This window comes from Solenopsis invicta, chromosome 4 (assembly GCF_016802725.1).
Source record: "Solenopsis invicta isolate M01_SB chromosome 4, UNIL_Sinv_3.0, whole genome shotgun sequence".
NCBI classification, from domain to species: Eukaryota; Metazoa; Arthropoda; class Insecta; order Hymenoptera; family Formicidae; genus Solenopsis; species Solenopsis invicta.
This window is the reverse complement of record NC_052667.1, coordinates 15,708,811-15,724,966: the sequence shown is the minus strand read 5'-3', so window position 1 is coordinate 15,724,966 and position 16,156 is coordinate 15,708,811.

Sequence of the window (16,156 nt, the reverse complement as noted above, 5' to 3'; positions counted from 1 at the left end):
GTGTGCAAGTTTTCCGATAACTCTTCAATTCTCTAACATCGTGGTTGCAAGGTCATAAGGCTATACTCACGAGAGTAACAGTTTTTGTGATTAAGTCAATTGACAGTGCGACTTCGCGAGTGAGGAAGAAGCCGAAGCAAACACTTGCGTGCTCCGAACCGGCTCGCGTTCGCTTTCGTTTGAGATCGTTTCGTGTTGATATCATGATCAAGTTACAACGGCAACAAACTCGCGCTGGCCGCTGTCGCTCTGAAGATTCTCCGGTTGGTGAGAATTGAATAGTAGTGATTTATAAACATGCCCTCCGCGATTTCATGCGTGGTAGGAGTTTGTGCATAAGATCTCCGGTGGCAAGATTTCTCAGCGCGTGCCATTGCGATCTACGGTGGCAAGATTTCTTTGGGCGCGCTATTACCACGTGGCGCAGAACAGTATCAAATCTAAATACCTCTTTGATTATAATTACTTGTAATTGTGTGAATATAGTTTGACAGTTTTGACATTCATAAATTTGCATAACAATTATTTTGTCGATCTTGATCTCCTACATCCCGTAATCGTCACAATCCTTATCGTTTTGTGCGAAACGAGTAACGGCACCTATTTTGTTCGTCTCTCTTATCCTTCATCCCTCTATCTGAAAAACGAAGTGTGGCAATCTACGATCGAGCTCGCACATTGTTGTTATAAAGTACTCTTCGAGCCATTTAACTTTTAATTAGAACATTTTTTTTTTATTTTATAGTTTTGACGATGCACGCTTCAAAAAAAAAAAAAAACTGATTTTCTTCAAAGTGGTGTTTTACCCTTAAAAGTTCATTAGGGCACGTATAAAAAAAAACGTGTCCCTTATTTTCATCTGTACAACATATTAAAGGCACATCGAAATTGAAGGGTCACTTTCGTAGCGCACGAACGCGCGGACGGGTGCACGTACCATGCGTATAGAGAGGTTTTTAATTACTTTTGGAAAATGGGAATATCGTATCATAACTTTATCATATACCGTTGAATTTGTAATAAAATAAGCTTTATTTTGCTCCTAAAAAAAATAAAAATTTTTGAAAAAATAGGTAAATAGTGGGGGAAAATATAAGAAAAATTAAAACAAATTTTTTTTCTTCGTTATAAAGTACTCTTTAAGTCATTCAACTTTCATTTGAACATTTTTCTCTATCTCTTTGACGATATACGTTTCAAAAGAAAAAAGACCGATTTCCTTCAAAGGGGCGTTTCACCCTCAAAAAGTGCAAAGGGCACGTATAAAAAATACGTGTCCCTTATTTTTATCTGTACTACTTTCCTTATAAGTCGAAAAGTCTTGTACCGCTTTGCAATCTTCGCAATAATTAACGAATTATAAATTATTAAACAGAGTGTCCACTTAAAATTTGTAAATCTATTCCATGAAAATTCCAGAACTTTCCAGGAATTTTTATCAAAATTCCAGGTAAAATTGGAGAATTTTTGTGTGCAGCATTGAAATAAATTTATTTTATTCCACAAGCACTTTTTAACATACTTTAAATATGTAATCACAAAAAAGATATTTAAATTACAATATCAAATTAGGAAAAGTACTGAAGGAAACAATATCGAATAATGCCATACAATAATCTGTCTCCAATATGTGTGTATCTAGTTCTCAGAAGTATAGAATTCAAAAAATGATAAAACATACTACGCTAATTTAGCGTAGATAAAGAATATCGTATTAATTGAATAATACATATTGAGGAGCAAAGGAATTAATATTGAGTAATTAATTATACAGGTCTTTGGTAATAAAGTAAAACTCAACAGTCATAAAACTTTTCCACAAAATCTTAAACATTGAGATATAAAATTTACAAACTACGAAAACTATTTAACACAAATCTCCTCCAAGAAAAAAAATAGTTTAAAAACTATATAAACATAACTTATTTAAAATTGTAATAATAAATGTAATTTATGTATTATAAAAAGTTAAATAATATTTATAAATAATTTTGATAAAACTTTACAAAAGGAGAGCAGTCTCTGACGACCTTGACATATGTTATCAATAGGAAGGTACTGAGTGACGTACAAAATTTTTAAGTGATGCTCACGTCTTATTAAAAAAATATTATCAAAGAAAGAAAAAATAGTTTTTCTTAATTATTTCAGAAAATATTTATTTCACAAAAAAATGTGTTAAATAAAAAATGAAGCTTGTGATGAGCTCTACAAATAAAATTCTATACATATTTTACCTAACTTCAATACTGTAGGAGTTATAATCAACAAAATATTTTAAAAAAACTCTGACAAATTCAAATTTTTACTTGTCGTACAGAGAACGCGTAGGCGAGGGAAGGACTCCGCCCCTTCCCCTGCATCCCCTCCCTGTATTTTTTCTAACCTAACCCACTCCGTCTCAGTGAGTCCACTAATAACGTGGTGGATGCGGGAAAAAGTGGGCCATAATTTCAAATCAAATATCGCAACATGATCAATTAGATAACCTTGATCAAATTATAACTAAAATAGGATTAGGATTAGAAAACATACGAGAGAGGGGATTTCGCCCCTTCCCCACCCAAGCACCTACATTTCACACAAAACTACTTAAACTAAAAAAAAATTATTTTAAAACAGTTTTTTTACTATAACAACTACAGTATTAAAGTTAGGTAAAATATACATATAACTTTTTTTATGTATAGCTTATCACGAGCTTCATTTTTTGTTTGACATATTTTATTGTAAAATGAATATTTTCTGAAATAAGTAAAAAAAACTGTTTTTTCTTTCTATAATGATATTTTTTTAATAAGAAGTGAGCATTACTTAAAACCTTTGGTGTCACTCAATACCTTCCCATTGATAACATATGTCAAGGTCAAGGTCATCAGAGGTTGCTCCCCTTTTGTAAAGATTTACCATAATTTTTTTATATATAATTTATATATAATTTTAGTGAACTAGATTTAAACAATGTAAGAAATTATTTTGTCAAAAAGATAAAAAATTTAAATTCAGAAGTAAAACTTTAAAAAGTTTTAAGACTAATGATTAAATTTTTAGAAAAATCTAGGATTCCAGGAAACACAATCTAAAATCCATGACTTTCCTTTTGCGTATGTTACTCGCGTATATTCTGTCTAAAGTTAAAATACTACAGGAAAAGAAGGTAATATGGCATCCATTTTTATTATATTGAATAACTTTGTTTATAAGCAATATTTTATATTGAAACTGTAACGATTATATTCGTCAAAATAGTGTTTAATAGATTTTAGACTCAAAGTTATGAAATATTTATTTACGCACTCATAACTTTGACTCGAATAAACGACATTGTCTCCGTAAACGTTTATCTGCGTATAGACCGACCGTTATCCATTGGCAATCAATTTCTCATAGATTAATGTATTATAGTCTAATTGCGGTTATGCCGACCTTGCCATGTTGATAAGGGGCAAGTAAGTCTCAGACGCAAGAAACGTTCATGTAAATCTTTTTGTTACAATTATAACCATATATCAACACCTACACTAGCGCTCTTTCTTAACCTTTCAACAATTTGAAATTGCGTATGCACATTTAGAGCTAGAATTATACTTGTAAAATATTTATTGCTTAGCATGTGATTTACAAAAATGTAACGCATTGTATAATCGGTAGAAGAAAAAAAGTGGTAATATGGCTAGCTCAAAAATAATTTAAAAAAAATCAATTTAGTTTAAAAAAACACAGAATGTTTTGTTACAAAATTATATATTTTTAATTTTTTATCATTTAGAATTATCCTGATTTAAAATTTTTCTGCATTCAAAGACTTTAGAGACATGTCATTAAAACTATTATTTTATTCCTATTTAACGTTAAACGACATAAAATGATATCTCTAATGTTTTTATTGTCCTTTAACAATCGATTTATCGAAGAAACATTTTGATATAAAAATTTTGTTTAAAAAACTATATTAACAAAATCCCATGTTATTGTTTAATTCTGTAGACTCAAAATGTGTACAGATGAATAAACAGTTAAATAACAAAAAAGAACATTTAAATGTACATACATTTGTGTGATAATACGCTCAAATTTAAAAACACTGAGGAAATATGTGTAATTAAATGTTAAAATGTACCTTGAAAAGTTTAGAAGTGCTCAAAAATAAGAATGTCTTATGATAATCGTTAATTATTATGTACTGGCATATTAGCGCCATAAAGGGGGGAACATATAAAATCAATTTTTTTCACGTTTTTTGTGTTTTGCTAAAATTGTTAGGAAATTACCTCAAAAATATGAAAAAAATATTAGAAAATTATAAGAAACTTTTTTTGTGTTATTTTAAAGAAAGGTGAGTCGGCCTCAGCGGCCGGTGCGCGTAGATATACAACTTTAAACGTCTTTTTCAAAACTAAATTTTCAAAGCTAAATTTTGCGCGCTGGGACACGTAATTCAAAAACAACTTAACAGATCATCTTTAAATTTTGCTTTGCAAACATACTTATTTTTCAAATATCTGGTCCCAACATATACCTATCCAATCATTAATATTTTGCTTTGAATAAAACACAGGCCTCTGTTTTTAGACTTTTTTTCTGTTGTTTGAATACACTTTATCATTTCTGATGTATTTTTGCGCGCTGAACACGAATCTGGCAAGCAAATTGCTCCATCGCGTTAGGTTTTTGAGAAAAGTGAGGTTAAAGGTATTAAAAACGACGTTTTTTAACATATTCGTGATTTATTGCTGGAAAAGTTAATTTTTTTCCTACTTCCACTTATGCCATTTTAAAGTGTCAATTTTTACCTTTAAATTAAATTTTTGTTAACGTCGTACGCGTTTTTTATCGAGTTAATCTCTGTATAGTTACACCACAACCAACATTTTACTGCCCAATGGTTTCCATTGTTTGAATAAAAGTTACCATTTCCACTGTATTTTTGTTAGCTGAACACGAATCTGGTAAGCAAATTGCTATATAACGTCAGATTTTTGAGAAAAGTGAAGTTAAAAGTGTCAAAAATGATCATTTTTATCTCACTATTTTAATTACACTTTTCTAAAAAATCTGACGTGATAGAGCAATTTGCTTATCATTGCGGATTCGTGTTATTCAAATAATGGAAATTATGTCGGCCAGTGAAATGTTGGTCGTGGCGTAACTATACGCATAGAGATTAAATTAGTAAAGGAAAAATGTACGGTGTTAAAAAAATATATTTTAAAGGTGAAAGTTGACATTTTAAGATGATGTAAGCAAAAGTAGAAAAAAATTTACTAACAAAAATTTGCTAACAAAAAAATCAAGAATATATAAAAAAACATCGTTTTTGATACCTTAAACATCACTTTTCTCAAAAACCTGACGTGATAAAATAATTTGTTTGCTGGATTCGTATTCAAAGCGCAAAAATACATGGGATATGGTAACTTGTTTTCAAACAATGGAAACCATGTCGGCCAGTGAAATGTTGGTTGTGGTGACTACACAGGTTAACTTGATAAAAAAAACATACGGTGTTAAAAAAAATCTATTTTAAAGGTAAAAGTTGACACTTTAAAATGGTATAAGCGGAAGTAGAAAATAAAATTTACTTTGCTAGCAAAAAAATCACAAATATGTTGAAAAACATCGTTTTTGACAGCCTTAATCTCACTTTTCTCAACAACCTGACGTGATGGAGCAATTTACTTGCCAGATTCGTGTTCAACGCGCAAAGATACATCGGAAATGATAAAGTTTATTCAAACAACGAAACCACAGAGAACAGTACAATTATTAACAATTGTTTAAAGTGGTTTTTTTTGTTTATGTTGCCGTTTTTGCTATTTTATGAATTTTATAAATTATATATGTGTATATGTTTTTTATATAAACTAACAAAGTTTTCTTGAAATTTTTGTTTTACATTAATTTTGTGAACTCTGCGTGTCTCGGCGCAAATTCAAGGAGCCAACTTCAAGCAGCTGTTGTGCTGCCATTTTGAAATTTTTCAACAACAAAAAATTTTTTTAATTAGTTTAAATAGTGAATATTATTGTATATTTTGTCTACATTCAATAAATTTTGCCATTTTTTTACATCGAGAAAAAACGGCTGTTTACATCAGGTTTCCCTCTTAATAAACCACAGGACACTATTTGAATAATTCGAAAAAAAATTGTTAGACTAGGTCACCTAATAACGGAGAAAATGGAGATAACCATAATACCCTCTCCTCCTCTACATAGTGCTATGGAAAAGGGGACTTTGCGCGGAGTCCGAAATATATCTCGAAACATATTAATTTTTAATTTCAGATACCTTGAGTTATTTAAAAATACCTCGTATTCGCCTGTTACATAATTATACATTTTAAGAGGAATAACAATTCCATAATTTTTTTTGAAAGTATGACTCTCTATCTTTAATCCTTAAACACACCGATCCCGTAAAATACGTAAACACATTTTCGAGTTTGGGAGACTTTTTCAACTGTGAGAAGTTATAATTTTGGTTCCAATCAACATTTTTCAACAATCTTTATCTTCACATGAAAGTTCAGAATCTCAGAAATGTGACTGCATAATTGGCATTGCAGAAAAATAATTTATTGTTAAATTATAAAAGAAAAATCATTAAGCAAAAATTAGAAATTGTTCAAAAATCCACTTTTACTTTAAAAAAGTATATCTCCGCAATAAAAAATCTTTTAAGGACTTTCAATTACGGCGTTTAAAGCTAAAAAGTCATACTTTAAAAAAAAATTATGGTATTGCCATTCCTTTTAAAAAGTATAGTTATACACTACTAAAAAAAAAATAGAAAACATTTTCCACACACCAAAAATTAGGCTATTTTCAAATGGCTGTAACTCGGCAAAAAAATCATCGTAGATAAAAAATTGAAAAAGCATTTTGAAGTATAAAGTTTCAATTTTGACGCTGTATCAGCAGATTAAAAAAATTTTTTTAACTTTTTTGTCTTATGCAGTAAAGAAGCATTGTATTGTTCCATTAAATTTTAATATCTTTGACACTTTGCAGCTTGGCAAACAAAATTTTTTCGAACAATTTAAGTAAAGCTTCATGAACTACAACACTTTGCCTACAAAATGCTTTTTTTAAAATTTCTCTACGATTTTTATTGACTGAGTTACGCAATTATGAAGCTAAACCTGCATTTTTTACAAATGATATCTGTACTTTGTGAAAAATCATCGTAGACAAAAAATGAAAAAAAGCATTTTAAATCTCGAAGTTTTAGCTTTAACATGCTATCAATAGTTTTCAAAAATTTTCTTAAATTCTCAGTGTCGTGCCCCAAAAAAGCTACACTGTTTTTTCTTTAAAATTACGTATCTTTGACAGCTTGTAGTTCAATAAAAAAAGTGCCGTAAAGTATTAACATGTAAAGTTATAATATGACATTTTCTCTACAAAATGCTTTTTTTATAATTTTTCTACGATTTTTTTTTTTTTTTTGACCGAGTTACAAGACTTCAAAGAAACACATTTTTTACAGTACATTTTTCTGAAAAATGACGTTTACCGCCGACATTAGCGTTACCCAATGTGCACCACGTGAAAGTTGCCGGTCGGATTTTTGCACATCGCGCGCGCGCGCGTGTGCGTACGAGCGTGCATGCGTGCGTATGATAGTTACTTTGCGCTATATAACGCATATTAAAACTTTCTTGCATAAGCGCGATTATGCGTGCAACTTCTTCTGCCGATAAATGTCTACGCGGCATTTTGAAAATTCCGTGTTGCTTATCACATTGCGAGAATCGGTTTTCTATATCTTTATCTTTATCTAAAAAAAGATTCTCTTTTAAAGAAAAAAAGTATCTGTTTAAATAACGATGACTATATGTAAACTTATAGTCGTATTTGTCTAAAGAGAATCTCTTTTCAGACACAAATGATTATATGTAAACATAGTCGTCTTACTCTAAAGAAAATCTCTTTTTGAACAAAAATAATCATATGTAAATATTGCATGTTCAATACAATAAAATTTTGTTTAGTACGCCGTCGATTCTCGCAGCGTGATAAGCGACACGGAATTTTAAAAATGCTGCGTAGACGTTTATTGGCAGTAGAAGTTGCACGCATAATTGCGCTTTTGCAAGGTTTTAGTATGCGTTATGTGGCGCAAGGTATTGGTGCATCAGTGTTTGTAGTGAGTAGAGCTTAGTCTCGATATCAAGATACGGGACATTACACGAGGTAGTAATCGTTTTAGAATAACGATAAATAGACAAGATCGAGACATTGCCCGTTATGCATTTACAAAGACGTATAGTTACCGCAAGAAGTATTCACGACACTTATTTGCTTCATGTATGCGAACAAACAATTCGCAACCGTTTGAGAGAAGCCAGTCTTCGTTCTCGTTTTTGTGTTCGAGTAACGACATAAAAAAATGTAGAAAACCTAAAGAAACTTTGAAACAAACTTAGTATGACATTCCGCAGAATTCGATTGCAAGATGCATAATAGGCAAAAACAATTACAAGCAGTAATTAATCAGAGAAAAGGAAACACAGTATTAAAAACGCACACACTAATACACACATACACACACACACACACACACACACACTACATGCACACACACACAAACACACACACACGCACGCACGCACGCACACACACACACACACACACACACACACACACACACACACGATATGCAAAAATCCGACTGACAACCTCCACGTGGTGCACATTGGATAATGCTAATGTCGGCGGTAAACGTCATTTTTCGGAAAAATGTACTGTAAAAATGTGTTTTTTTGAAGTTTGTAACTTGGTCGAAAAAAATCGTAGGAAAATTATAGAAAAAAGCATTTTGTAGAGAAAATGTCATACCTTACGACACTTGCATTGCATTTGTTAAAAAGAATTTTTTTATTTAGCTACAGGCTATGAAATATACGTAAATTTAAGAAAAAAACAATGTACCTTTTTTGGGGCATAGCACTAAGAAATTGCGAAAATTTTTTAAAACTATTGATAGCATGTTAAAGCGGAAACTTGCAAGTTTTAGCCATTTAAAAATAGCCTAATTTTTGATGTCTGAAAGTGTTCCTTATATTTTTTTTTAGTAATCTTGTAACGATACGCGGTTTCGTGTGGTGCGGTGCAAAAATTCGGGATCGGTCCGGATAAGGCTCATTGGTTGGTCAGGTGTTCGAATTGATCATACCCAGGGTAATAAAAAAAAGAAAATGGTTTATTTATTAAATGAATCGTGGTCGTTAACATATCAGTAAGGCGTAAAATAAAAGAATTTGATACGCTAACAAAAGATTGGTACGCTAATAGAAGAGAGATTGATTGCTTACAAAAAAAGAGCGCAAAGCGCTGTACGCGGATACAAGAGAGAGAAAGCGGGCTTGGCCTGGTAACGGCCGGACAGTAATAACGCGTATACAAAATAAATGAAAGATAAGAACTACCTAGATTAATACTGATTTGCAATAACTCGCATTAAATAAAAAGAACGTACTTAACTTTTAATCTATACGGAAACAGAATAATTCGAGACAAAATAATGAGCGATAGGTTACGCGAACGGGTTGTCTATACGGTCAGGGGAATCGCGGAACGTGGCGCAATGGGTGTTAGCGCAGTAGTGTGAACGCGTGTATACGAGAAGTCGCGAGCGTGCTTCGTTGCCGTTTTGTTTGCTTTCGCGATTTGCCTGAGCGCATCTCATGCAAAAAGGGCGCTCGATCGACAGGACGCAGATGCCTTGCCGATTACTAGGTTTCGTATGCGGCCCGGCGTCGAAGGCGCTCGGGGACGAGACGATTGGTCGAGAATGCTCGGCCGGTGATGGCGACAAGAATACTCGTCGAGGATCTCGGAGTTGACTGATCGAGAATACTCGGCCGAGAATAGCGACGGAAATGCCCGTCAAGAAACTAGAAAACAACGAAAATGCTCGTCTTCTGGGAGCAATCGAGAATGCTCGGTTGCCGGATTGGTCGGAGAGTCGGAGGGATCTGATCTCTACGTTCCCACTGCCGGCTTACATATTCGAACGCGCGGTTGGGTGCGTCAAACCGCGCGCTCGGTCGGCCAAACCGGAGTAGGAGCGTTACGGAATGCCATGGTCGGCACGCGTGTCGCCGCGTGCTCGCGCCGCGAGGTTAGGCCGTGCGCGCACGTGGCTTCTTGCCACACTCGGTGCTCGGTGGACGGACCGATACGGAGGCACGCGGACGGTGGAGAGGCCTATCGTTACAATGTAAATAGAACAAGGGCAATATAAAGTATTTTTGGGTGTCTAAAAATCCACCTTTTTTTAAAAGATATCTTTGCAACAAAAAAACTTTTAAAAACTTTACCATACGGCATTTTAAAGCTAAACAGTCATATTTAAAAAAAAATTTAAGTCACTGCCATTTCTATTAAAAAATATACTTACGTAAGACGAATATGAAGTATTTTTAATAAACTCAAGGTGTCTAAAATTGAAAATTGATGTGTTTCATAATATATTTTAGACCCTACGCAAAAGTCCTCTTTTACACTATAGTATTTTAATTTTAGACAGAGTAACATACGCGAACGGACCTGTTTGAACGTGTTTTCTTCAGTTTTTTTTACATTAGATTACTTACAAAAAAGTTTTATTCACACATTATATGAGTCGCATTGACCTTAACAAAATTTTGCTACCGTGCCGTTCGAATTCTAGTTGACCAAAAAAGTTAATCTACTGTATCAATCGAAAAAGGAGATTTCAAACTTTTTTTCGTCTTGGTTCGAAAAAAAGATCTTTGCACAGCAAGTGTTTGAAACTTCATATGGAGTCTCTTAGAACCACTTATGTGTTTAAGATTTAAAATAATGAATTTTAAAGTCTTTAAAAATTTTGTGTTGCAAAATACGATTTTTTTATTTAAAATAAATGGATTTTTGAACAATTTTTTATTTTTGCTTAATGATTTTTCCTTTATAACTTCACAATAAATCATTTTTTGGCAATGCTGATTATACAATCACGTTTCTGAGATTCTAAATTTTTTTTTGGAAAACAAAGGTTGTTGTTAAATATTGATTGGGACTAAAGTTATACCTTCTCAAAATTGAAAACATCTCCTAGACCGGAAAATGTGTTAACTTAATTTTCCAGATTGGTGTGTTAAGGGTTAGTAACTGGTTTTGTCATTTACTACAAAATAATAATTACGTTTAAACAAATTTGAATTGAGAAAATCAGTGTTATATCAATCAAAAGCAAATCTTAGTATTTAATAATATTTTTCTATATGAATTTACAAACATTTACAAGTTTCCTTAAGATGCACGTTCCATATTTGTCGGATTTTAAAACGTAGCTGTTAAGTAGAATCAGAATTGTAATATCACAAATTAAGTTGCTGGTTAATTTATTAATTTTGATGTTTAGAAGGATTTTTATAGTCCCTGTCCTAAAAACTGTAAAGACTTTATTGCGAAAAATATTATTATCGGCCAGGTAAACTTCTTTCTTTTTGTTCGAACATTTTAGCCAGCTTGATCACCGAGGCACTTGGCAATATTTATTGCAAGATAATATTTGAAAAACATCTTTTTCGGCTGACGCGTATACAAGGTGATTCAGAATAACATATTGGTCCGCTTATTGCCATATTTGTAATCAAATTTTGAGACGCTTTTTCCTTTAGTAAAAATTTATCTAAAGCTTAGTTTTTAAGTTAAAAAAAATAGTTAACGTAAGAATTTCCCGCGCTTCTTTAGGGCCAGAGACAAGCGCCGAACTGTATAAATGTTCCGTGCCAACTCTCTGCCCAAGGTCTATTGGCACAAAGACCACTCGGGCCTCTTATCTTCGAGTGGCCAAACCACCGGATAAGCGAAACCCCTCCTACTCATCGGACAGCCCACAGTTGGGGTCCTCGTTCTTTGAAGCATAACTAATGTAGAAGCAGTCAGGAGCGAGGTCCAGGAACGAGGGGTGATTAGACGGAATCACCTCTCGGTCCTATCCGCATCGAGAATAGACGACCTCCGGGGAGAGGACGACAACGTCCTCTCCTCCCAAGGCCTCGCCTAGACATTAGTAGGGGTGCTGAATGGGATCTCAACTCTCCTTTCTCATTGTGGAAGAGGAAGAGGCTCCAGCATTACTTTAGCCTCAGGACTCGCCAGACTCACGAAGCTCCCAGCGCTGCTGCATCTCTTCTTGAGTGGTGGACTCGTCCCGGACAAGTCTAGCAGCTCAATCACCCCCGTGACGTAGGCCTCGCATGGAGGTCCTCGTCAAGGAAGGGGGGTTTCCTCCATTTCAATCTCTATCCCCATATCGGCCCCCGACCCCGATGGTATCCCACCATCCTCGGCCTGAATGCCGAGTGAGGTGGGAGGGGACGGGGAACGAGACCTATCCTCCTCGCTCTCATTCCTCTCCTCCGTCAGCGGCGACGGAAGAGAGGAAGTCCTCTTTCCCGGGTTTTAAACTCTCGGGAAAATTCAGGTGTAATTTTCTCTCCCCGGGCGATAGTCGTTCTTTCTGTCTTTGCTGTCACACTTAGGACAGTACGGCTTTCTTGCGCACTTGGTCTAAGTGTGATTGGGCCCTCCGCAGTTAAAGCAGCATCGAGCCCGAACCGGGACATCGATACTGCACATGGTCTTGCCCCAAACATCTGAAATAACGCTGTGGGAGTGTCTTCAGCACCTCCCGCGCGCCATCGCCCAACCCAGGGCCAATTTGCCCTCCTGGAGGACTAATTTTGCAACTGCTGTGGCAGGGCATTGTACAATGACTGAGCACATATAAGGTGTCCCTGTATCAGTTATTTTTTCATATTACAATAAAATAAGACTATTATATTGTAATAAATCTTTTATTCTTTCTTTCATTCTCTTACTCTCTCTCATGAGAGTATATTTTTAACTTTATTTGATTGCTTTTTATTTTACTCAATATTAAGTCATTTTACCCGCATATGAGGGCAAGATGATAAAATTGACAAGTTCTAAAAAAAGTTTAATGAAAAAAATTCTAGTTTACTTAACAACTTCTAATTTTTATTAGTTATAAACACGTTTTAGTGAATCTGAATAAAATAAATTGTTAGTTTACATTATCACAGAAACTAACAAAAATTGACAAATTTCAAGGTCGCCATCTTACTCCTCTCTCTACTATTCAGAAAAAGAAAGAGAGAGAGAGAGAGAGAGAAAGAAAGAGGGAAGGAGAGAGAGAAATATGTTGTACTTCCATATTTACGGAATGCAACAAAAAAATCTGTGTCAATAATCAAAGAAACATCTCAATTTCATGTTGGTTTTAAATGCATTAATAAACTAAATAAGTTTGTAAACGCAAAGATAAAAATATATTTATGTTAGATACTAATGTGGTCTACAAAATTCAGTAATTACAAAACAAGTTTATACATAAAACATAAACATACATTTAATTGGAATAATGCAAAAATCATAGATGCAAAATTTACAGTAAAAAATTAGTTTTTGAGATGTTACAAAGAGAGGTAACGAAAGAGAAATAATGAATTAACTTACAAATAGATACTAATATCTTGTCAAATTATATTTGTATTTCAATCATTTTAAGTATCAATAAATAATGAATAATAATAAGGCCAAAAACGAGCTATTTTTTGAATTTTTGGATTACAATTTGCTTTTAATCTTGACAACCAAGATACAGTTAGTGGAACAGTTTTTGGTCTTATATTATTCATTATATATTTGTATTTATTTGATATACTTTCTAATAAATTTTAAAGTGATTTATGATTTAACACATATTTACATTTACACATACGATTTTAATAGTTTGGTTTATTGGCTTGTAAACAACGATAGCGAACAGAAGTATTGTTAAAAATTGAAAAATATTCTTTGTTAAATATCTAGACCAACTAAGCATGTTTTAATTTTTAATTTCTATTTTTTATAATTTAACAGTAACTAATTTATGTGGTATAATGATAATTTTCTATGGTTTTTATGCAATGTTAGGTGGACTATAATCACAAAAGACATGGATATGGATTGCGTACATAATTGACATACACTTTCCTGATTATGAAACAAAAAATAACAAGATTTGATTTAAATTTTTGGACTATGATATTTTTTAATCGTTTCATGAGATAACATCATTAAAAAAAAGAACAATTTACTAATACTGCAATTATGCATAAAAACATTGACATGCGTTCAACAATCTCGATATTCAATATTTTCATATATTTATATTACGTTCAACTTTATTCTATGTAAATTATCTTTATATTAAACTGAAAATGATTAACAAAAAAGGATATGGAAAGCTCCCTTTCCGAGTTTGATGAGCCTTTAAAGCAATGCTGGAGTGATGACCAAACTCATTTAACGTCGGTATTACAGATTTTTCTTCGACGAAGAATCGAACAGTTGCGGTCGCGCGTAAAGCAATGTACGACTGAGGGGTATAGCTTTAAGGCTAAGCAAGCAGGCTAGCTCTCTTTGTCAAGCGCACTCATGAATATCTTATTTGTTTTTGCTTTTGACTTCATCGTATCTAATGCAAGATTTCTTAACTACCAAGTTTGTCATAATTACTTGTTTTCACAATTACTGCTCTTCATAGATTCCGCATGAAAATTTAGACATAAAATTTTCAAAATGTCATTTTCTTATATCGAAGCTTTTAGGCTCATTTTGGAAGAACAGTATTGTTCTTTTCCTTCAAATCTGAGTGCGAGCGCTGTTTATTTTACACGTACAAAGTTTAAAACTGCTATGTGCAACAAATGCCACGAGTCGATTGCAGAAGCCGATAATTAAATTATTTTTTTTTGTTTCCATATAAAATTGTTGCCATTGTGCACTTTGTTATTGTGTATACTTTAATTCTGAAGAAAAACTTTTTAAACTATATTTTCAATAAAAAGATCTGTGTCTGCAAAAATATTCGCGTATAGAGACCAGTCCTACGTTCCCTTACTATGTTGTGGTACGGATCAAAATAAGTGTTCAATACAAGCATATTTATGCTGGAAAGTATTATTCATTTATTTCGGAGCATATTTATGTCGGAACTTGTTGCGAGGAGCGCGCTTACTTCAAGCTTGTTATTCTTCTTGTATAGAAATCACGCTATTGTGTAAATTTCAAAACCGAAGTAAGTATGCTCTTTGCTCATGATTTGCTCCTTTTCGCGCGCGTTGGACACTTCTCCTTACATTCTGTTCCTACATTCCTACATTCCTACGTAGCGCCCGGTAATGTTGCCGATCAATGCGTGCCAAAATTCGATCGCGATAATCTATACAGTCCATCAGGCTATATCTCAAAGCCTCCGCAATTTAAGAATATCGTATACGGTATAATCTGAGTCCGTCAGGCTCTCTATCTGTATAATCACAACTGTGCAAGCGATCCGAATCAGATAATAAATTATGGTCGGGAGTGATCAATAAAACTTTTGTGTTCCGAGTAAAATTAGGCATTTATTTTAATTACCTGGCTCCATTTATCGGTACGGCGAGGTACCCTCCTTGAGGAAAAAAAACTTGCTGTTGTATCGAACAATAAGGGACACGTATTTTTTAAACGTGCCTATTTTCATTCTTAAGGCATAAAACACTTTTTTGAAGGAAATCGTTTTTTTTTTTCTTTCGAAGCAAATATAACTATAAGGAATAAAAAAAACTATTCCAAATGAAAGTTGAGTGGCTTGAAAAGTATTTTATAACAGAAATAAAAAAATTTTCTTTTTTTTTCCTATTACTTATCTTTATCATTTCTCTTATAACCAAATTAAAGCTTATTTTATTATAAATTCATTGATATATGATAAAGTTATTTTCTGACATACCGAATTTTTTTCATATCCAACCTTCTCAGTTTAAAATATTTCTGCCTTTCTTTTTCTCAAATCGATAAGTCTTTTGTTTTTGCATCTTTTTCTCTCATTTTATCCAACAGTACCTAATTTTACTCCTCCTTCTCTTTGCCAGTCTCTTCAAACCCAAAAGCCCTCTTTTTGACCTTATTCTTAAAAAATATAATAAATCGCCTTTCTCTTCGCGGACAGATCATTGGCCGAGAACGCTCGGCCGAACATCCGCCGGGCAAAAAGTAGGCGCTTCATGTCTATAATACATTTTAAACGCGCGTATGCGAGCACTGACTCGCATCCGCGCATCAAA